This window comes from Tursiops truncatus, chromosome 1, assembly GCF_011762595.2.
Source record: "Tursiops truncatus isolate mTurTru1 chromosome 1, mTurTru1.mat.Y, whole genome shotgun sequence".
NCBI lineage: Eukaryota > Metazoa > Chordata > Mammalia > Artiodactyla > Delphinidae > Tursiops > Tursiops truncatus.
Window position 1 is genome coordinate 12,363,563 of NC_047034.1, and position 25,312 is coordinate 12,388,874.

Below are 25,312 nucleotides of genomic sequence, written 5' to 3' on the forward strand. Positions count from 1 at the left end.
TCTGCATAATAAAGTTAGAGAATATGGACCTAGGTTAACCTGTAGTTCTATAAATTTGGCAACCAAATAATAACTGATGGTCATGGCTCTACCTGCAAAATGGACTTGTTTCTCTCCATTACATGCCAAAATTTTCTTTGAGAAACTGTCATCATGTCCTACTTGATCTAATTCAATTAAAACTATTCAGTGATACCATTTCCACTTACCTTCTCTTCAAACATTGCTCTGTCAAGCAGCAGCCAGAGTGATCTTTTCTAAAAAGAAAAGGTCATGCAATTCTGATTAAAATATTTCAAAAATCCCCACACATTTCTGTTCTAGTCATCTACTTCTGCATAACAAATCATCCAACAACATAGTGGTATAAAACCACCACCATTTTATTACAAAGATTCTTGGTTCAGAATTTCAAAAAGCACATAGCATAAACACTTCTTCAATTCTTTATGATATCTGGGCTTTCATTCTGGGTGACTGAAAGAGCTACAGGTGTTCTGCATGGCTGGAGACTAGGACAACCGGGTCTGTAGCATCCATTTTTGTGGTATTTTCCTCACACACATATCTAGTGCCTGAGCAAGGATGGTGGAAGGACTGGACAGCAGGATGGTACCAGCGTACACAAACTTCTGACACAGTAACTAAGAGCTGCAAGAGCAAACATTCCCAGTGGCCAAGGCAGATACTGCACAACCATTTATGACCTAGTTATGGTCATGGAAGTCTCATAGAGTCACTTCCACTATATTGGTAAAAGGAGTCACAAGTCTGGCCATATTTAACAGGAGTGGCCGTAAATCCTACTTCAATATTAGAGGAGTGTCAAAGAACACCTATCAAGTTTTAAAACGATCACAGTACACCTTCTGGACAAAAATTTTTTATAGTCTTCCCAAATGAAAAATGCACTTGCCTTTCCCCAGACCTCAAATAGTTGTACTCCTTTTTTAAGTAATATTATCATTAAGTGAAATCCAGAATAAAAGGGATTGAAATGTGTAAGCTTGCTTTCTGCAGAAAGAAGCATGGAGACTTTTAATCTTACAAAATGTCTTCTTTTAGTCCAAGCTGATAAAATTCTTATAAGAATGTTTTGGGTCTCTTAAGTATCGGTTAGACTCCATCAGACACACGTCACTCATACAAATCTTTTAAGATACTCCCTTCTCCATCTTGATCTCCTTTGAAGCTTCTCTGCAACACAACCCTTAAGATTTGCAGAAGCTCTCTTGTTTAGTGAAGTGGATTTAAAAATCATGACAACATTCATAGAAGACCTTTTGTCTATTTAAAAATATTTTTGGGACAACACCTTAAATCTTTACAAGGTCTTAAAAAGAGTTTTATTTATTGTGCATTCAATTTTTACCCTGAGAACACATTTTCCTGACAATAACCTCGATTTTCCATTTACCCTGTGACCAATAAAACACTAAGATCTACCAGTAATATTTCTAAGATAAGCTAAAGTGGAATTTCTGATAGAAATATCATGGATAAAATTGTCTACACAGAAAACGTAAAATATAAACCTAAAACCTAAAATATAAATTTTTGCATGATATCAAAAGCTATTTGAATATAAACTAGGCCTTATAAAATACAAGAGGCATACAGAAACAACATATAATACATATACATATAGAATTTAAAAGGCAGTAAATTTAAGAAACTACATGAGGGCTTATACTAACTGAGAAAGGGAGTCACTGCATGTGATTTGGAGATAAAGGCTGACATAACTTGGAGATAAAGGCTGACTGAACAACGTAAAATATCTGAGGAAAATTTACAATATCAACACTATGCCAAAAATTCCCTAGTGATTCCATTTCTTGTTTCAGACACAAATTGGACCCAAAATTAGCATATTCTGATTTCCCCATTTCTGTGTTTTTATTTATTTACTTTTTTAACACCTTTATTGGAGTATAATTGCTTTACAATGGTGTGTTAGTTTCTGCTTTATAACAAAGTGAATCAGTTATACATATACATAGATTCCCATATCTCTTCCTTCTTGCATCTCCCTCCCTCCCACCCTCCCTGTCCCACCCATCTAGGTGGTCACAAAGCATTGAGCTGATCTCCCAGTACCATGTGGTTGCTTCCCACTAACTATCTATTTTACATTTGGTAGTGTATATATGTCCATGCCACTCTCTCACTTCATCCCAGTTTACACTTCCCTCCCTGTGTCCTCAAGTCCATTCTCTACGTCTGCGTCCTTATACCTGTCCTGCCCATAGGTTTGTCAGAACCTTTTTTTTTTCTTAGATTCCAAATATATGTGTCAGCATACAGTATTGTTTTTCTCTTTCTGACTTACTTCACTCTGTATGATAGACTCTAGGTCCATCCACCTCACTACAAATAACTCAATTTCGTTTCTTTTTATGGCTGAGTAATATTGCCTTGCATATATGTGCCACATCTTCTTTATCCATTCACCTGTCCATGGACACTTAGATTGCTTCCATGCCCTGGCTATTGTAAATAGTGCTGCAATGAACATTGTGGTATATGACTCGTTTTGAATTATGGTTTTCTCAGGGTATAGGCCCAGTACTGGGATTCCTGGGTCATATGGTAGTTCTATTTTTAGTTTTTTAAGAAAGCTCCATACTGTTCTCCATAGGGACTGTATCAATTTACATTCCCACCAAAGTTCAAGATGGTTCCCCTTTCTCCACACCCTCTCCAGCATTTATTGTTTGTAGATTTCCTGATGATGGCCATTTCTTCCCGGTTTGAGGTGATACCTCATGGTAGTTTTGATGTGCATTACTCTAATAACTAGTGATGTTGAGCATCTTTTCATGTGTTTGTTGGCCATCTGTATATCTTCTTTGGAAAAATGTCTATTTAGGTCTTCGGCCCATTTTTGGATTGGGTTGTTTGTTTTTTTGATATTGACCTGCATGAGCTGCATGTGTATTTTGGACATAAATCCTTTGTCAGTTGCTTCATTTGCAAATATTTTCTCCCATTCTGAGGGTTGTCTTTCCATCTTGTTTATGGTTTCCTTTGCTGTGCAAAAGCTTTTAAGTTTCATTACATCCCATTTTTAAATTTTTGTTTTTACTTCCATTTCTCTAGGAGGTGGCTCAAAAAGGATCTTGCTGTGATTTATGCCATAGGGTGTTCTGCCAATGTTTTCCTTTAAGAGTTTTATAGTGTCTGGCCTTACACTTAGGTCTTTAATCCATTTTGAGTTTATTTTTGTGAATGGTGTTAGGGAGTGTTCTAATTTCATTCCTTTACATGTAGCGAACTAGTTTTCCCAGCACCACTTATTGAAGACACTATCTTTTCTCCATTGTATATTCTTGCCTCTGTTATCAAAGATAAGGTGATCATCTGTGCATGAGTTTATCTCTGGCCTTTCTATCTTGTTCAATTGATCTATATTTCTGTTTTTGTGCCAGTACCATACTGTTTTGATTACTGTAGCTTTGTAGTATAGTCTACTGAAGTATAGACTGTAGTATATACTGTAGTATAGTCTCCCTGAAGTCAGGGAGCCTGATTCCTCCAGCTCTGTTTTTCATTCTCAAGATAGCGTTGGCTATTCAGGGTCTTTTGTGTTTCCACACAAATTGTGAAAATTTTTTTTCTATTCTGTGAAAAATGCCATTGGAGTTTCATAGGGATTGCATTGAATCTGTAGATTGCTTTAGATAATATAGTCATTTTCACAATATTGATTTTTCCAATCCAAGAACATGGTATATCTCTCCATCTGTTGGTATCATCTTTAATTTCTTCCATCAGTGTCTTATAGTTTTCTGCAAACAGGTTTTGTCTCCTTAGGTAGGTTTGTTCCTAGATATATTGTTCTTTTTGTTGCAGTGGTAACAGGTTGTCCATTTTATTGGCATAGAGTTGCTTGTAGTAATCTCTCATGATCTTTTGTATTTCTGCAGTGTCAGTTGTTACTTTTCCTTTTTCATTTCTAATTCTATTGATTTGAGTCTTCCTCCTTGTTTTCTTGATGAGTCTGGCTAAGGGTTTATCAATTTTGTTTATCTTCTCGAAGAACCTGCTTTTAGTTTTATTGATCTTTGCTATTGTTTCCTTCATTTCTTTTTCATTTATTTCTGATCTGATATTTATAATTTCTTTCCTTCTGCTAACTTAGGGTTTTGGTTGTTCTTTCTCTAATTGCTTTAGGTGTAAAGTTAGGCTGTTTATTTGAGAGTTTTCTTGTTTCTTGAGGTAGGACTGTATTGCTATAAACTTCCCTCTTAGAACTGCTTTTGCTGCATCCCATAAGTTTTTGGCCATCGTGTTTTCATTGTCATTTGTTTCTAGGTATTTTTTGATTTTCTCTTTGATTTCTTCAGTGATGTCTTGGTAATTTAGTATCGTATTGTTTAGCTGCCATGTGTTTGTATTTTTCACAGTTTTTTTCCTGTAATTGATATCTAGTCTCAGAGCATTGTGGTCGGAAGAGATACTTCATATGATTTCAATTTTCTTAAATTTACCAAGGCTTGATTTGTGACCCAAGATATGATCTATCCTGGAGAATGTTCCATGAGCTCTTGAGAAGAACGTATATTCTGTTGTTTTTGGATAGAATGTGCTATAAATATCAATTAAGTCCATCTTGTTTACTGTGTCATTTAAAGCTTGTGTTTCCTTATTTATTTTCACTTTGGATGACCTGTCCATTGGTGGGAGTGGGGTGTTAAAGTCCCCTACTATTATTGTGTTACTGTCAATTTCCCCTTTTATGTCTGTTAGCATTTGCCTTATGTATTGAGGTGCTCCTATGTCAGGTGCATAAATATTTAAAATTGTTATATCTTCTTCTTGGATTGATTCCTTGATCATCATGTAGTGTCCTTCTTTGTCTCTTGTAATAGTCTTTATTTTAAAGTCTATTTTGTCTGATATGAGAATTGCTACTCCAGCTTTCTTTTGATTTCCATTTGCATGGAATATCTTTTTCCATCCCCTCACTTTCAGTCTGTATGTGTCCCTAGGTCTGAAGTGTGTCTCTTGTAGACAACATATATATGGATCTTGTTTTTTGATCCATTCAGCTGGTCTATGTCTTTTGGTTGGATCATTTAATCCAATTACATTTAAGGTAGTTATCAATATGTATGTTCCTTATACCATTCTCTTAATTGTTTTGGGTTTGTTATTGTAGGTCTTTTCCTTCTCTTGTGTTTCCCGCCTAGAGAAGTTCCATTAGCATTTGTTGTAAAGCTGGTTTGGTGGTGCTGAATTCTCTTAACTTTTGTTTGTCTGTAAAGGCTTTAATTTCTCTAATCTGAATGAGATCCTTGCTGGGTAGAGTAATGTTGGTTGTATGTTTTTCCCTTTCATCACTTTAAATATGTCCTGCCACTCCCTTCTGGCTTGCAGAGTTTCTGCTGAAAGATCAGCTGTTAATCTTATGGGGATTCCCTTGTATGTTATTTGTTGTTTTTCCCTTGTTACTTTTAATATTTTTTCTTTGGATTTAATTTTTGATAGTTTGATTAATATTTGTCTTGGCATGTTTTTCCTTGGATTTATCGTCTATGGGACTCTCTGCACTTCCTGGATACGATTATTTTGTTTCCCATATTAGGGAAGTTTTCAACTATAATCTCTTCTAATATTTTTGCAGACCCTTTCTTTTTGTCTTATTCTTTTGGGACCCCTATATTCGAATGTTGGTGCATTTAATGTTTTCCCAGAGGTCTCTGAGACTGTCCTCAATCCCTTTCATTGTTTTCTCTCTATTCTGCTCTGTGGTAATAATTTCCACTATTTTATCTTCCAGGTCACTTATCCGTTCTTCTGTGTCAGGTATTCTGCTATTGATTCCTTCTAGAGAATTTTTAATTTCATTTATTGTGTTGTTCATCATAGATTTTTTTGCTCTTTAGTTCTTCTAGGTACTTGTTAAATGTTTCTTGTATTTTCTCCATTCTATTTCCAAGATTTTGGATCATCTTTACTATCATTACTCTGAATTCCTTTTCAGGTAGACTGCCTATTTCCTCTTCATTTGTTTTGTCTGGTGGGTTTTTACCTTGCTCCTTCATCTGCTGTGTGTTTCTCTGTCTTCTCATTTTGCTTAACTTACTGTGTTTGGGGTCTCCTTTTTGCAGGCTACAGGTTCATAGTTCCCATTGTTTTTGGTGTCTGCCCCCAGTGGCTAAGGCTGGTTCAGTGGGTTGTGTAGGCTTCTTGGTGGAGGGGACTGGTGCCTGTGTTCTGGTGGACGAGGCTGGGTCTTGTCTTTCTGGTGGGCAGGACTAGGTCCATGGTGTGTTTTGGGGTGTCTGTGAACGTACTGTGATTTTAGGCAACCTTTCTGCTAATGGGTGGCGTTGTGTTCCTGTCTTGCTAGTTGATTGGGGGGTTCTGGCTGACTCAGGCTGGGGGGACCGAGGGGTATGGAATGCAGGATGAGCCTGTGGTGGCAGAGGCCATTGTGACATTGCAACAGGCTGAGGTGTGCCATGTGTTCTCCCGGAGGAAGTTGTCCCCTGATCACGGGACCCTGGCAGTGGCGGGCTGCACAAACTCCCGAGAGGGGAGGTGTGGATAGTGACCCGTGCTTGCACACAGGCTTCTTGGTGGCTGCAGCAGCAGCCTTAGTGTTTCATGCTGTCTCTGGTGTCCCTTCTGATAGCCACGGCTCGCGCCCATCTCTGGAGCTCTTTTAGGTGGGCTCTGAATCTCTTCTCCTCATGCACCCCGAAACAATGTTCTCTTGAATCTTAGGCAGTTCCACACTTTTTCCCAGACTCCCTCCTGACTAGCTCTGGCACACTAGTCCCCTTCAGGCTGTGTTCATGCAGCCAACCCCAGTCCTCTCCCTGGGATCTGACCTCCGAAGCCTGAGCCTCAGCTCCCAGCCCCCACCCGCCCCGGTCGGTAAGCAGACAAGCCTCTCGGGCTGGTGAGTGCTGGTCAGCACCAATCTTCTGTGCGGGAATCTCTCTGCTTTGCCTTCCACACCCCTGTTGCTGCGCTCTCCTCCGTGGCTCCGAAGCTTCCCCCACCCACCCACACCCCAGTCTCTACCAGTGGAGGGACTTCCTAGTGTGTGGAAACTTTTCCTCCTTCACAGCTCCCTCCCAGAGGTGCAGGTCCCATCCCTATTCTTTTGCCTTTGTTTTTTCATTTTTATTTTGCCCTACCCAGGTACATGGGGCGTTTTTTGCCTTCTGTGAAGTTTGAGTTCTTCTGACAACGTTCAGTAAGTGTTCTGTAGGAGCTGTTCCTCATGTAGATGTATTTTTGATGTATTTTTGGGGAGGAAGGTGATCTCCACGTCTTACTCCTCCACCATCTTGAAGGTCCTCTCCCATTTCTGTGTTTATAAATGAATAACTTTACCCCTCTTGGCTTCTGTTTCCCAAATCAACCTCAAACCTCATCCTACTGTTCTTGAAACAATGTGGCTCTGTATTCCTTTTATTTTAAGCTATATTATACTTAAAGTTTTGATACAAAATTTGACAATTATTTCTTTGCTATATTTTTATGTGATATGCTTTCATGTTTATTCCAACTTTATATAATTATACACCATGAAAACAGTTGGCAAAAGAACCATAATGATGAATATTTCAATGCTGATCTTGATCTTAAGATCTGCAACAAATTTATCTTATAAATTTGCACTTAATTTATCTTACTATATAAGATTGAGTAATAAATTAGTAAGCAAGTAAAATATATTATTTGCATAAAACACCAATACTAATGCTATTCATGATAGACATCTTTCTCAGCCCCACCAAGTTATAAACACTGAAACACCTCCACTCAGCAGGTTAAGTGTGATATACACAGTGAGTAAATTTTGACCAATTTGACATTGTTAGGATTCTTCAATCTGCAAAAATCTAGAGTTGATTTTGTTGCTCTTATACTGGAAAAACTAGAGGTGTACATTTTGAGAAGGCAAATAAGTGATGAATTCAAGAAATGCTCTAGCTAAAGCACTGGTATCAAGAGGGCCTGGTAATGCTCCATCATAAGATGCACCATTTTCCTTCCCTAGATTTTGTTGTATCCTTCATTTAGTCCAAATATACCTTAATTTCCATCAGTAGACGGACCCATGTTTTAATCCTGACCTCTAAGTTGGCTATTGGCTATGTCCCAACCAGGAAGTTTTCTCCTTTTATTGTAAAACATATTGATTACAGGATTACAAACATGAATTGGATTTTACATTCTTTCTTAAATATAATTCTAAAATATTAAAAAAAAAATTATAATGAAATATATTGTAAAACATATTGATTACAGGATTACAAACATGAATTGCATTTTACATTCTTTCTTAAATATAATTCTAAAGTATTAAAAAAAATATAATGAACTAAAGAGAACACAAAACTTGTTTACTTGGATAAAAAACAGGGAAGTAGGAAAAGAGAATTTCTGTAGACCACTACCCTTCTAATGCATTATTTTGCTTAGGCTGTATCTTCTTGTTGTATGTAAATACAAGACTTACATATTTGATTAATTATTTCATTACCAAAATTATCCTTATTATGAAAACACTTAAGTATTTAAATTCAGGATGATGAAATAATAAGAGATGATGACAAAAGTATAAAGTGTCTTCAATGAACTTCATACAAAAATAGAACACTAAGATCTCAAGAGCTATAGTCAGAGACAGCCAGTGTTATCTCCATGAAGTATTAACAAAATAATGTCCTTCTTGACTTTCAGTCCATGGGTTTTTTTTACAGGTTTTTTCAAAGACAAACTATTCTTCTTTAATTAAAAAAATAAATTAACTGTATTTAGTTGCAATTACACAGTTAAATGAATGGAATGGAGATATAGGTGGAAGATGAGCAAAAAGGAAAGAGAGAAATGCCATTGTGATCTGTTTTATAAATGTGCATTTACAGCTCCAAAGGAACAAAGAACAGGTAACTAGCAATTGTGGGAAGGTTTTGGCATTTGTCTTTTCCTGAAATATATTTCTGTAATGAACAAAAAAATTGAAATAATCTAATACTTTTCAAGCTGTGTTAAAATTAAGAAACGCTCACATTATGATTTGGTATAACAGAATAATAATTAAAGATTTATCTTCAAGCAAATGCAGCAACCATGAAGTCTTAGAATTGCTGAGTTTGGGGTGTCTCAAGCAACGTAATTGCCAACTAACACTAGTCAGGATATCATTCAAGAACTACAGTATTCTGCTTTTACATATCCCATATGCTTTCCAAAATGTCCAATGTTGTATAAATATAACTAAAAACATGTTTAATGTTATGTTTTTAACACATTCTTTTCTGTAAATATGCAGTATTAAATTTATAATTGTAAGAAATGCCAAATGAACAGACTGAATATTGCAAAACTCAATCATTGCAATGACTGAATTTTACAACTGAAATCAACAAGAGAGAATATTGTCAAAAAAGAATTAACTAAAGATACTGTATTTGTATAAAGCTGATATTATGAAATGCCAGGTCTCTTGAAGTCTGAGTTTCATTTGGTTTGTGAATATTAACATATTTGTTTAAACACACTACCAATTTAAATATAACCAGTGTAGTTGTTAATGCTGTTATTATTACCCTGTAAATTTATAACTGTGTACTTATAAATTTTCATATTCAAAGAGTAAACATTTAAGAAATAAAAGAAAATCCACATAAATATATGTGCTTTTTGAAAATTGAAAAATAAACAAAATTAAACATACAGTTACCTGTGAGGAACAGGAGGAAACAAGATGGGGAGGACATGAATAGAAATTAGACTGCTCTGAATGTACCACATTTTGTAGAATTAATTTTATAAGTAGGTAAATGTTTTACATAATAATCACTCAATGTTAAAATTTATAAAGTAATTCCTAAAAATCAAAAGGTAAATAAGAGGAATAAACCCAACTTTTTGAGCTGTTTCTGCAGCCATTCCTCACAATGAAGAATTACGTAAATTGCCTTTAAATTCAATAATTTGATAGTACTTTCCTAGTGAGATATTTCTCTATGGACCAAAAGACCCTGAAAAAAAACTTGCAACTATCAAGTCTGATTATAGAGTAACTCGTATTATTAATAATAATTTCTTCTGAAGCTATTAACATCATATATGTATATACCAACAGGATGAAACAAGTAATTCATCATGACGATGTTATTAGGAACCAAGATTTTTACCTTAAGGTAAAATAGATGCAACTATAAAATAAATAATTTAAGAAAAAACAAAAATCCTGAATTCTTATTTGAATTTCAAACATCATTTAAACTCATAGTATAATAATAGACACACATAATTTCTTGTTTTATCCATTAAAAATATGTAGAGGACCTCCCTGGTGGCGCAGTGGTTAAGAATCCACCTGCATTAACAGGTTTGATCCCTGTTCCGGGAAGATCCCACTTGCCGCGGAGCAACTAAGCCCGTGTGCCACAACTACTGAGCCTGTGCTCTAGAGCCTGCATGCCACAATTACTGAGCCCACACGCCACAACTACTGAAGCCTGCATCACTAGAGCCCATGTTCCGCAACAAGAAAAGCCACCACTGTGAGAAGCCTGTGCACCACAATGAAGAGTAGCCCCTGCTCACCACAACTAGAGAAAGCCTGCATGCAGCAACAAAGACCCTACACAGCCAAAAACTTAAAAAAAAATATGTAGAAACAATAATCAATAATTTAGAACAGTAGAATAAGCAGCTCATATTGTGATCTCTAAATATAATTTTCCACTAAAAGCATTTTTTGGTATAATGACTAATTTCAGAACTGAGGCAGAAAAAGTACAAAATGAGACTGGAACATATTGTCTTAGTAAAGTAAAAGGAAGCTATCAAAGACTGATATTATTACGGGGAAAATAAGTTCAGAGTTAAAGATACATATTAAAGTTAAGTAAGGACTAATGTGAGCTAATTTTAAGAAGTTTCTACAGGCTGAAATTGGATAATTTGAGGACCAGTAAGCAATATACCTGACATGGATTGAAAAACATCAGATATGTTCTTAATGACATAAAAAATAAAATGAACAAAATAAAAATTAAAAAGTACAAATTCTATTGCTCTCCACTGGAGAAAGCTAGAGAATAAATCTACTATTTTGAAAACTGTTCAGTAAATTAAAACAATAAGTATTTAACATGCTTTTCATGTGTAAACTGTGTTCTGATAAGTTAAACATTTGATGATATGAAATTTCTCATTCTGAAAGTATTCCAGATGAAAAGTGAGGAAGGAATCATGGAGTAAGAAAAGCACCATTTGCAACATCAAGTGAAATAATGGATCTAGACAATGATCAGCACTGACTGCTAACTTCACAGAAAAATTACTTTCCCATAAACAATGAAACAATGACAGGAAACATACACCAGCTCCTAGGAAGTGGTCTTGCTTAAAAATTGAACCAAAACCTAGTCAAATCTCTAAATCTAAAAACTATTGTTTATAGGAAAACAAAAGGAGAGAGGAGTGTGCTAAATAACATCTTGGGAATACATCCACTAAAATCAAGAATATGGATGACTCAAATTTGCATTCATTATGCTCAATCACATTTCTTTGGAAAAAGCAAGTCATATGGCAAAGCACAATGACATCACACAGTGAACTACTTTTGGCCCATGAAAAGGACGTGCACGTTCTAGGAGTAATAGATAATTATAGTGAATGACATTTTCTACCATTTCCATTTCTGGTCACTGCATAATTGTGAGCAGAATTCATGTAGATTTATTTGGAAAAACAGCATGTCAAATCTACACTGCTACAAAATATCAAATATCCTGGTAGCTACTGAACCAGGGAAGGTTATCATCTAAAATATTCCAATGGTTCTCAAAAATGGGTGATCATAAAAATCACCTTGGAAGCTGAGATATGATTCTGAATATGATAGAGAATATTTCAAAAGTTAATAATATTATGCAGACAGCATTGAGAATCTTAACTTTTTTTGAGAAGAGGAAATGAAGATATACAAAGGTTATAAAGGAGCATATTTCTCTGAGTTAGGGCTAGCTTAAATGTACACATAAAAGAGCATAAAGGACTTACCAAATTTAACGAAAATGGCAGACCTTTAGCCTGAAGTTTTATAAAGTTTCTCAAGTCTGAGTATAAAATTATAAGTATTCAGACCATATAAAGGTATTAAAAAGAATGTAAATCAAAGGAGTGTGGACTTAACTGCAACAGAAAGGATACAAGACAATGATATATTATGTACCATTTATCAAAAGGAAAGAGCTATGATCCAATGATCATATAGTCAAGGAAAAGTGTTTAAATGCCAGCACAATATGAAGATATTTTGGAAATGCAAGAAATATGAAATGACATAATCTAATGCAAATGCTTATGAAATCACAGTAAATGAATGAAAATGAAAACTGAAAAAGGCTTCACAGAGCTGTGTTATAAGAAATTGGTCTGGATCTAAGTGAAGAGGTAGATACAAGCAGAAATTGGATTAATTTCTTGAGTTGTAAAGATTCTTTTGTGTTTTACCAAATTTTCTGTAGTTCAGTAATGGAATACAAAGCCATGTATAGATACAAGAATGAACAGTAGTTTGTTTTCATAGGAAATGTTTTAATATTGAAAACCTTACCCAAAATATTTTGAGATACCAGCTAATGTGAAATTTTTGTAGTATATTGTATGTGTGCTCAAACTAAACTCCTTTTTATACCCTTGTCATTGGCAAATTAATTATTTTTCTCCTAATGTATGTAAGTTTTTTTTATGCTAACGGAGAAAGCTGCTATAGGCAAGTCCATCTTTTACTGTGTAACATAATTCAAGTAACTGTAACTAGTTCGGAGAGTAATATAATATGTAATTACTTATGGAACAGATCCAAATTATGTACCTAGCTATAAGAAATCAGATAAGAGCAGAAAGTACTAAGTGGTAAAAGGATGGCTACACACAAAATGAAGTTCATCAGTATATCTGTTAAGAAATGAAAAAAAGAAAAGAAAATTAACCACCTAAAATTCCCTTGAAAAATAAAGCATAAAGAAGGAGTGTGTTTGAACTTTGAACTAGATATCCTTTAACACGGTGCATTGAAAGTGTCATGTTGAACCAGCCAAGGATAATCTGCTCCCTGACACCTGGTGACAAATTAACCTCTCAAAGTGAGGGGCAGGTTCTTACTACCTTGATCACATGAAAGGTAAGGACGAACAAAATATATTTTAGGAATGAACCAGTTTATTGAAACTTTCACATAAGTGAGAAGAAGCGAGCAGAGAAACAGAAAGCAAAGATATAAGTAAAAATGTAGAATGAAAGTCAACCACTGGAGCACAAAGTGCTAGTAACCTACCAAGTCTGTGTGTCCAGGGATGGAAAAGTCCAGTTGTTGCGGGAGACCAGTCTTCTCAAGTAGGCACTCAAGCGGGTCCAGATTACTGCTGGGTCCCCAACGATGAAGTGAAGACCATCCACTTGGGTAGAACCTCTGGTGTCCAATGTCTTGGCGAGTGGATCCTCAGAAGGAGACGGAGTCACAGCCAGATGTGTCTCAAATTGACAGTCCCAGCTCACCCATATGTATAGTCCCAGGAGGCCGTTATTCCCAAGACTCGATGTTCAGTTTGGGAGGGGAGAGTTTCTAATGCCGACCATGTCTGCTCAGGTCAACTTGGCAGGAGATCCCCAAAATGTCCATTTTTGGAGGGAAAGATTTTTAGTGCCAACTTTCTCTTCACAGATGTTATCTCAGACAACTTGTGAGGAGACTGCCCCCAAATATCTGTCTCTTCTTATCAGCATGTGCAAATCAATCTTGGCTTGGTTACAGCAAGAACTAAAAGTGAGACCTCCCGAGGCATGGAGTCAGTCTCCCGTCAAGGCTTTATTTCATGCCTGATGGGACTGACAGCATGCCTCAAAGGGCTCCTTCATGTTTTATGATTTATGAGTTTATATTATTTATGAGTTTTATTATACGTGTATTTATTATCTATATGTAAGAATCACACCAAGAAATCACACAGTAACAGAAGGAAAACCAAAAAACAAGTATAAACTTTTCTGTAATTATAAGCCTTTATTTCATGAAATGCAAATACTAATTTTCAATGATAGTAACTAAAAAAGATTAAGAATCTGTATGACACTAGGCAATATTTTATATTTTTAGTTTGCTTTTTATTAATTTGGCACATGGTAAATATTATCTTGGTTTAATATAAATGAGAAATAAGAGGCAGGAGGCAAAAAATAAATAAATCAACGATCATATCCAAATCCTAAAAGTATTAATCTCACATTAAATCATAAGATAAACTATGATTAAAATAGAATTGCCTATGTGTTATATAATGCAGGCATACTTGACGAATTTCTAACATTCCTATCTTTAAGAACTACCAGCAGATTCCTGTGAGGAATTATTACCCCAAAGTGACAGGTGCAAGAGACCAAAGAGTGTCAGAAAGAGAATTCAAACCAGCAAAAATGAAACTCTGCAACGTACCATAGATTCAAGGGAGATATTTCTTCCTATTTCTGACTTTCTCAATCAAACCTTTCCATTCTGCCACTCTCATAAGCCCCATTTCTAAGATTTACTTCAGTTATATGTTTCAAGCTAAGATGACAAAAGTATTTACAGAGTGATTTTTCATAACACTACCACTAGAAAAAGAACATTAGATACTACTCTCAAATGTGTGTACAATTTCATGAGAGATATCTAAGCTCTTTAGAAACACACGTCTGTTACTTTTATAACATGGAAGACATATATCTTCCTGAAGTGTCATATTATAGCTGACACTATTTTACAATATAGTTATATCATAGCGTGAACATAACTTATGAGGCACCTGGGCAAGAGTTCTCACTAAACTTTTCTATAAGCCCTAGAAGTTATCACTTAAAAATATCAGAGAATAAAAGTATTTCTGTTGAAAAGAAAATGAATGAAAACAATAATTGTTCAGTATTCTATGAACTATTTATTTGAACACATTCTCATCATTGATAACTTATATTTCAGTTGTTACATCTCCTGACCTATGCACAATCATTAACTTAGATCCACTCAAATAACTAAAATTAAAGACATGAGAAATAAAAAAGTATAAGATTATAAAAAATAGCTCAAATGTGTATTAAATGTATATTTTTAAGGAGAACTTAAATAAATTCTAATATGGTATTTTCTTTGTACTGTGACAACTAATTTTTAAAGATTTTTTTAAAGGACTTTATTTCTTTACAGTAGTTTTAGGTTCAACAAAACTGAGAAGGTATAGCTATGTCCCATTAGTCCCTGACTCCACACGTGCATAGCCTCCCCCATTAACAGCATCCACCGCCAAAGTTGCAACATTGATACAACTGATGAACCTACATTGACACATCATAATTACCTGAAATCTATAATTTATGTTAGGGTACACTCTTAGTGTCGTGCATTCTATTCATTTGGCCAAAGGTATAGTGACATGTATCCACCATCATGATTTCATGCAGAGTATTTTCACTGCCCTAAAAATTCTCTGTGACCCACCTATTCTTACCCTCAACCCCTGTCAAATGCTGATCTTTTTACTATCCATAATTTTGCATTTTTCAGAATGTTATACAGTTGGAATCATAGAGTATGTAGTCTTTTCAGGTTGGCTTCTTTCACCTAGTGCATTTAAGCTTCCTCCCTGTGTATTCATGGCTTGATAGCTCATTTCTTTTTAGTGTTGAATAATATATCATTGTCTGGATGTACCACAGTTTGTTTATCCATTCACCTACTGAAGGACATCTTAGTTGCTTCCAAGTTTGGGCTATTACGAATAAAGCTGCTATAAATATCCACGTGCAGGGTTTTGTGTGGAATTAAGCTTTTAGTTTCTTTGGGTAAGTACCAAAAACTGTGATTGCTGGATCTTACGGTAAGAGTATACGTAGTTTTGTAAGAAACCACCAAAAATTTTAAATTAATTTTTTCAATGTATTTTTACTACAATTTTTAGGCAATTGTGATGAGCTGAGTAAAATTGAGGCAACATGTAAATAGTTAATATACCAACAAACAAATGAAGTGCAATGTCAGGGACTTTGGACATCCTGCCTGAGGTGGGCTAGGTAATATGTTGCATTTATATGTTCTTTATTTTGTGTGTAAATGGCTTATGAAAGCAATGTGTTTAATAACTGGTCATTACCTAGTGTTTCTTGAAAAGAAAATAAAGTGATTTTGTGGAAAAGCCTTTCCGATAGATGCCTGACTCTGGGAGTTTTGATTTTGTTTTCCTTATTATTTTATAAATGAAGTTTTAATTAATTTGAGGATGGAGAAGAAAATGGAATCTTCTTTATAAATGATGAATAATCTCTTAACATAAGACTTTAATCCATAATAATCATCTCAATTGAGAACGTGTTGTTTTCCTGAAATGTCCTTTTAAAGACAGATTGGAATGTGTAGATTTAATTTACTTACTGAATTAGAGTAGGAAGGATTCATGAAACAAAAGGCAAAAAGGACATTCTCACTTTTATTGTGAATATTAATACTTTATAGGAAATATAGCAGACTTTTCCAGAAGCAAACTTCTGACCAGGTAGCCTCTCAGAATTTTAGAAAAGAAATCTCTATTTCTTATTTTTTAAAAACAAATATGGAATGATAAGTTTGGTGAGAATGAATATGACTTTGTGGTAATTATTGCTGTAGTTTAATCACTAGTATTATTTTGCAACTATAGAAATTCTGTGAAAAATTAGTAATCCTGTTGATCATTAAAAATCATGTTATTAGCAATCCATATTTTATCTAGATACAGTTTAATCACTGTAATACAGAAATTATTTCTACTCCATATTAATATCCTTTTTTTAAAAAAAGAGAACATATGGTCCAGATTCCACTTTTTTAGCCAGCACATTAACTCAAATTGAATTTCCTGTTCTTTTTGCTCCTTATTTCTTATTCCTAGATCCTCAATTTCCTAGAGTAGAAGTTTTGTTTTCTTCTTTCTTGAAATCCTAAAGATATTAAATTTACCTCTTAATGGAGTTCATCATGGTGTGCCATTTGTTGTATTTTGTTTAGGTTCTCATGAGAAGCATTTGACCATGTAACAATGTCACTGAAATCTACTATGGTTGAAATGGTTTGTGTAAGATAGATTAAGAACAGAACATATTAACAGTTGAATTCTCTAAACATTTATTAAGACATTAAACTGTTAATAAAACAATATAGAAAGGTTTACCATTTCCACTTCAGGTGGTATTTATGATATACCTTGCAGGCTTGGGGGGAAAAATGACAGTTTTAATAGAAGGTAAATTGGAAACATAAACTAGTCATGTACTAAAAGACTGTTTTACTTGCTGACTTTCTAGATCAATCAGAGGCCTATGGAAACAAACCCCAAGAGCAAGATGAGTGCAATATAGTGCTATTCCTTTTGTGAAAGCAGTCCTGGCTTGTTAATAATGGAGAGAATGGTATCTTGCAAGCTGACCAGTCAAGCATTGAAGAAGAATGACTCAATACATTTAAAAAATCTGTGCAGTTTCTCTCCAATTATTTTTAATGTGCCTTTTGACAAATCGTCAGGAGTGAAAGTTAGCAGACTTTACTTTTATGACCATTCCATTTTGCATCCTGTCAAGTGATGAGTAGCATGGCTCAGAATAGGATAAGTGCAGTGAAGAAAAAGGTTTGCCAGGGAGAATTTATGATGACAGGGCATATATTTTTCTGACAGAAAGCAAATGTGAAAGGTGGTTTGAATCACAATTAAAATGTCTTCTTAGTGCATATGAGCAACATGAACTACTATTGGAAACAGAATTTGAATAAAAGGAAAACATAACATTTATAATACTTAGAAGTGTGAATGTCTAAAAGCCCATTGATTATCAGAGCAATTTTAATTTACCTTGTGTACACAGATTTTTGTACTTAATCATGGAAGATTTTACATATATGCACACACATTTAGACACTAATATTGGAATATAATTCACTGTCATAGTAATTATGGTATATTTATTTGTTAGAAAGTGAGACATTTTAGAAAAGATATTTACAAAAACTTACATGATTTTCGCTCGTATGTATCACATTACATTGACAACTATTTGAAAAGACGAATAAAATGGTCATTTAAAAGTGACAGGGAATATGATCATAAATACAAGGAAGAGTCAAGATGTTGCCACTTTTCACGTCAGATCTATTAAGTACGGAGAGCATGTTTTTGTTTTCTCCTTTGCAGCTAAACCTTTAATTTCCTTCTTGTTCCTTACTCATAAACAATTCCAAGCTCTACTGTAACAATAACTTCTTATTCATTGTTTTATAACACCAGCCTATCATACAAAAATATCAATTACTGTTTCATCAAAATATTTCCTTTCTGAAGATTTCATAGTGATCCTTAACTGCTTATATTATTACCTAAATCCTTCCAGGACTTCATGATTATCTACAAAACATTTCAATTCCAGCCATGCTTTACCCACTTCATTTAGTGTCTTCATCCTAAATAATAATATGATTATATTGCTATATAAAACATAACAATATGTAATCTGTTATAGATATGTGTATGTAAATTACAGAAAATATAGAAAAAGTTCTCAATAATGTTTGTATTACATTATTATTTACCTATGAAAAATTAGATAAAATCTAAAATTTTGGATAAAAAAATGAGAGAAAGATAAATTAAAGTGCACAAATTAAATAACTGTTGCATAGTTATTGCATATGATTGTAGAAAAGAACAACAACAAAAAACTCTGAAAAACCTAAGTAGGGAGGGTCATCACCAAAATGACAATGTAAGTCATTCCTGATTTGCTCCCCTTCACAAGAAGAACAACTAACAACTATTCAAGAACAAGACAAAACTGAGAGAATCCTAGAACATGGGGGTGACTGAAGCACCAAGGCAGACTGCATGAAAAAACTAAGAGAAGCAGCTATACACTAACTGTCCCTCCCCCAGGCCAGCATGGCACCATGCAGAGAGGTCTTCCCTGAGCCTCTAGTTCCTCCAGTGGCAAAAGAGAACCCACGGGGACAACTAGCACCCCCAGCACTGTGGGTTGCTTTGCAGGATCCCCTACTCTGATCTTGCTCCATGGAGATTTCAGGGAAATATGCTGGGTTCAACTACTGGGAATCTGAATGTGACAGAGAGGGGGGGATGGGCCTGCAACAAGCACATGAATCGTAGCAGACAGAGTTCATAACTGCAGTGGCCAAGTAATAAGCCCAATCAGAGTTTGCTCACCTGCAGAACTCCCTCCTATGCTCAGAGATAGAACTGTTGCCTCATCCCCAAATAGACCATATTAGCAGACCTTAACTACACAAGGACATTACCAGCAGACAAAACCAAAAAACACAAACTGAGCTGACTGGTGAAGAACTGTCTGTAAAAGTAAACTTGTAAAGTCTGGAACAGAAGTCCGATTACTCAATTGTGCAGATACCAGCATAAGAAATGAGAGATCACAAAAAAATCAGGTGAATATGACACAACCAAAGGAAACCAATAAAGCTCCAATAACTGACCTAAGTGGAAGAATTCATTAGACAGTTTCAAAAGTAGACTTGACTATGCATAAGAAAGACTCAGCAACTGGAGGAAAGGACATTGGAAATTACTCAGAGGACCAAAAAGATAAAACAATGAAAAAGAGTGAAGAAAGCCTACAGGAATTATGGGACACAGTCAACAATATTCACATAATGAGAATTCTAGAAGGAGAAGGAAAAGAGGAAGGGACAGAAAGTATATTTAAAGCAATAATGATTGAAAATTTCCAGAGCCTAGGGAGACAAATGGACATCCAGATCCATGTGGCCCAAATGGCCTCAAATAGGTTAAACCCAAATAGTGCTTATAGGGAGACATATTATAATTAAATTGTCAAAAGTCAAAGACAAAGAAAGGATTTTAAGAGAAGCAGGAGAAAAGAGAGAATTTACACACAAGGAAACCCCCATTAGACTACTGGTGGATTTCTCAACAGAAACTTCAGGATAGGAGAGAACTGGTTGAGATACTCAAAATACTGAAAGAAAATAACTATCACCCAAAATTCTATACTCAATGAAACTGTCTTTCAGAAATGAAGGAGGGATAAAGACTTTTCCAAGCAAACAAAATCTGAGGCAGTTCATTACCACCAGACCTGTCTTATAAGAAATGCTAAAGGAAGCTCTTTGAGTGAAAGAAAAAGAATGGTCATTACATCATTAAAAAAACTGGTAATTATGAATATATACTCATAATTAGATTCTGCAATATGGTAATAGTTGTACATAATTTACGTACAACTCTGGTTTGAAAGTTTAAAAAAAGTAGTAAAAATAATCATAACTACAATAATCTATTATTAGTTATTCAATATAAAAACATGTAAATTATAATGGCAATAACCTAAAATTTAAGGGAGAAGACAAATAAAAGTGTAAAGTTTACAAATTCTATTGAAGTTAAGTTGTTATCAGTTTAAAAAAAGGGTGTTATAAGATTAAGATAGTTTATGTAGGCATCATGGTAACCATAAGGGATAATGTAGTAATTATACAAAAGAACACAATAAAGAATTCAAAGCATACTACAAAAACAGAAATATAGATCAGTGGAACAGGATAGAAAGCCCAGAGATAAGCCCAAGCACCTATGGTCAACTAATCTATGACAAAGGAGGCAAGGATATATAAAGGAGAAAAGACAGCCTCTTCAATAAGTGGTTCTGGGAATACTGGAGAGTCACATGTAAAAGAGTGAAATTAGAACACTCCCTAACACCATACACAAAAATAAACTCAAAATGGATTAAAGACCTAAATGTAAGGCCAGACACTATCAAACTCATAGAGGAAAACATAGGCAGAATACTCTATGACATAAATCACAGCAAGATCCTTTTTGACCCACCTCCTAGAGAAATGGAAATAAAAACAAAAATAAACAAATGGGACCTAATGAAACCTCAAAGCTTTTGAACAGCAAAGGAAACCATAAACAATGAAAAGACAACCCTCAGAATGGGAGAAAATATTTGCAAATGAAGCAACTGACAAAGGATTAATCTCCAAAATTTACAAGCAGCTGATGCAGCTCAATATCAAAAAAACAAACAACCTAATCCAAAAATGGGCAGAAGACCTAAACAGACATTTCTCCAAAGAAGATATACAGATTGCCAACAAACACATGAAAGGATGCTCAACATCACTAATCATTAGAGAAATGCAAATCAAAACTACAATGAGGTGTCACTTCATACAAGTCAGAATGGCCATCATCAAAGAATCTACAAACAATAAATGCTGGAGAGGGTGTGGAGAAAAGGGAACCCTCTTGCACTGTTGGTAGGAATGAAAATTGATACAGCCACTATGGAGAACAGTATGGAGCTTCCATAAAAAACTGAAAATAGAACTACCATACGACCCAGCAATCCCACTACTGGACATATACTCTGAGAAAACCATAATTCAAAAAGAGTCAAGTACCACAATATTCATTGTAGCTTTATTTACAATAGCCAGGAAATGGAAGAAAATTAATGTCCATTGACAGATGAATGGATAAAGAAGATGTGGCACATATATACAAGGCAATATTACTCAGCCATAAAAAGGAATGAAACTGAGTCATTTGCTGAGATGTGGATGGATCTAGAGACTGTCATACAGAGTGAAGTAAGTCAGAAAAACAAATATCGTATATTAACGCATATACGTGGAATCTGGAAAAATGGTACAGATGAACCAGTTTGCATGGCAGAAATAGAGAAAAAGATGTAGAGAACAAACATATGGAGACCAAGGGGGGGGGATGCTGGGGGTGGGTGGGATGAATTGGGAGATTGGGATTGACATATATACACTAATATGTGTAAAATAGATAACTAATAAGAACATCTGTATAAAAAAATAAAATAAAATTCAAAAAAAAAAGAATTCATAGAATACTGGTAACAAAAGACATTAAAACACACAACAAAAGACAGCAGGATAAGAAACAAGGAACGAAGGATCAACAAAACAACCAGAAAACAATTAACAAAACAGCAATAATAAGTCTTAACCTATCAATAATTATGTTAAACATAAATGGATTATATTCTCCAATTAGAAGTCACAGAATGACTGAATGGATAACAAAACAAAGATTCAACAATGTGCTGCTTATTGGAGACTAACTTTAGTGTTAAAAGACACACACAGACTGAGCATAAAGGGTTGGAAAAAGAAAACCAAAAATCAAGAGATAACTAACGCTAGCATGGATGGAGAAAAGGGAGCCCTCCTGCACTGTTGGTGGGACTGTAAATTGATACAGCCACTATGGACGATAGTATGGAGGATCCTCAAAAAGCTAATGATAGAACTACCATTTGATCTCACCATTCCAATTCTGGAAAGATATCCAAAGGAAATGAAAACACTAACTTGAAAAAATATCTACACCCCCATGTTCATAGCAGCATTGTTTATAATGGCCAAGACAGGGGAACAATCTAAGTGTCCATCAGTAGTTGAATGGAAAAAAATCTTGTGGTATATATGTGTAAAAATGAGGAAATCCTACCATTTGTGACAACATGGGTGAAACTTGAAGGCATTATGCTAAGTGAAACAAGTCAGACAGAAAAAGACAAATACTGTATGACCTCCCTTATATGTGGAATCTAAAAAAACAGGAAAAAAAACAAAACCCAAAAAATCCCAAACTCATAGAAAAAAGAAATCAGACTTGTGGTTATCAGAGGTAGAGGGTGGGGGGATGGTGAATTATTAATAGATAAAGGTGGTCCAAAGTACAAACTTCCAGTTATAAGATAAATAAGTACTAGGGATATAATGTACACCACAATAATGATAATGAACACTGATATAGAGGGAAGTCAAGAGTGTAAATCCTAAGAGTTCTCATCACAAGGAGAATTTTTTTCCTTTTTCTCTTGTATCTATATGAAAAGATGCATGTTAGCTGAAAGTATTGTGGTAATCATTTCACAATATTTATAACTCAAACCATCATTCTGTATGCTTTAAAATTATAGTAACGTATATTAATTATTTCTCAATAAAATTGGGAAAAAAGAAAAAAAAAGTAAAAAATAAACTTATTTTAAAATATTGATAATATCATGGAATAAAAGACATATATATATTTATGTATATGGAGGCGGAGAGAGAGCAAGAGATTAGAAGCATCAAGAACAAGTGAAAATAAGTTATCAGGGTTTCAATGGAAATCTGCTCCTTGTACTACCCTTGGAAAGAAAGTGGCCCATTCAACTTCAGCCATTTTGGTTTTTTTACTCAAATGATAGTCATTTTCTAGGGACAGAGCATTTGAATGTCTCAGTTGGTTCACATACCTGAGGGCAGTATGAAGGGGGAGGAAATCAGACTGTCATTTTAATGGAGAGTTCCATCAAGATGGTAAGAAATAGGAGGTTATTATGCAAAAGCAAATTAGAGATACTCCTAAAAAGAAGGATCAGAAAAGGTTTCTGGGCAGGCAAAAATAAGAATATGAGGTACATATTAAATTATAAATAACACAATAATGAGTTATACTATAGTAATTTAAGACAACCTGCTATGTGGAATGGGCTAAAGCTACAAGCTGATAAAACTAAGATTTCTGGAAAACTATTGTAGGAACACAGATTTCCACATATAATAACAAAGTGTTCCCTAGCAGTTTAAGTATAAGGTGGTACATTATCATTTTTCACAATTTGGAGAATTCTCTTTAACTGGGAAAATTCAAACAGGTGGGTGGCCATAGAGAACCATTTATAATAGCTAATATTTTAAAAATTCTAAATGTATATTAAGCACAACACAAATCTTTTTATATGCATTTTCTCATGCAGTCTTCACAGAAATCCTATGACATAGGGTTATTACTCTGCTCATTTTGCAAATGATGATCTTAAATTCAAAGTAGTTAATTTCCTTTTGATTACTTAGCTAGGAAGAAATCCTGTTCAATCTGAATCAAATGACTTGACCTAAATCCTATTTGCACAAATGAGTAAAGGAAGTCCCTTCTTCAAGGGCTTTCCACAAAGTTCAACATAAAGATGCAACTCTCTGACTCTCTATCCAGAAACGCAATTTCACTAACCATTTTCTATTATGGTAATAATCCACAATGACCTCCAGTATCCCTTAAAAGAAAAATTCACATATTTAAAAAATACAAATACAGCTTCTAAAAATAAATATTATCCTTGAATTCAATTAAAAATAGTAACAGTAGATAAGAAGAAGAGGATCATGGTCAGGCAACTTAGTTTTATTTATGAGTTTGAATCCATAATCTTATGAACTAGTACATGGTACAGAGCATATACGCCTGTAGCCAAGATCATTAACTTATTAAACACTAAATATTTGAACTTTACTTAGAAAACTAAACCTAGCTGCTTAAAACAGTAGACAAATATAGATTCAAATTGTTTTCTAATGTTTTGTCTACTGCAACTAGCAAATCTAAATCATTTTTTCCAGTTCCAGTATTATTATATCACATAACAGCTTGTGAAATGGTTAAGGTCTTAAGAACAAAGCCCTCTTGTATATTTGACACTGATGAAGAGAACGGAAATAGATCATAAGTCAATGAAACAGATCGTTGTCTATGGTACATTGGACAATGCAAGGGCTTTGAAATTGCATAAACATAGGTTTGTGTCCTGAGAGTAACTCTTATTAATTTGGGAAATTTAATTTGACTTTCTGGGTCTGGATGTCCTCATCTCTAATACTGAAATGAAGATGAACATCTCAGTGTGCTAGAGCAAACTAAAGGTGTAATAATTATAAAGCATAGAAGATAGTACATAAAGATACCCAATATACATTAGTCATTATTTTTATCATTATAATTATTATCATATAAACAGAAAAGATTAGAATTGTTAGAATAAATTCTGGGCATTTCTCACACAATTGGTCATATCAGATATTCTACAAGATGAGAGGCCTACCCATTTTTTTAAGGAAGTGGGATTCTATCATATTTTTTCTAATTTACCATTTAATTGATTCAGTGTCTATTATAGAATAGTCATGTACATTAATCTGAGATCACCTCAAAACCTTCATGCTAAAGTTACTTTTATTCTTTTTCATGAATCAGCTTTATTTTTAAATAATGTTGAGAAAACAAGCAAATTATAGATTTAAAAGTCTGAGGGCTTTCCTTAGGTCCTTGTGTATTACAAATAAGAAAAACTTTAAAGACAACTATGTTTTTTTAATGTGGTTGTTATATTTTATTTTCCAAGTAAC

The 25,312-nt window shown here is 34.5% G+C and overlaps 1 long non-coding RNA gene across 1 annotated transcript in view; it reads right to left on the bottom strand.

The window, feature by feature from the left end:
• LOC141278988 (uncharacterized) overlaps positions 1 to 25,312 on the bottom strand; it is a 262,105-nt gene that overhangs the window by 58,522 nt on the left and 178,271 nt on the right. Inside the window, exon 4 of the long non-coding RNA XR_012332585.1 lies at positions 210 to 257. This is a non-coding gene — a long non-coding RNA (uncharacterized lncRNA). The remainder of the gene's footprint in view (positions 1 to 209; positions 258 to 25,312) is intronic.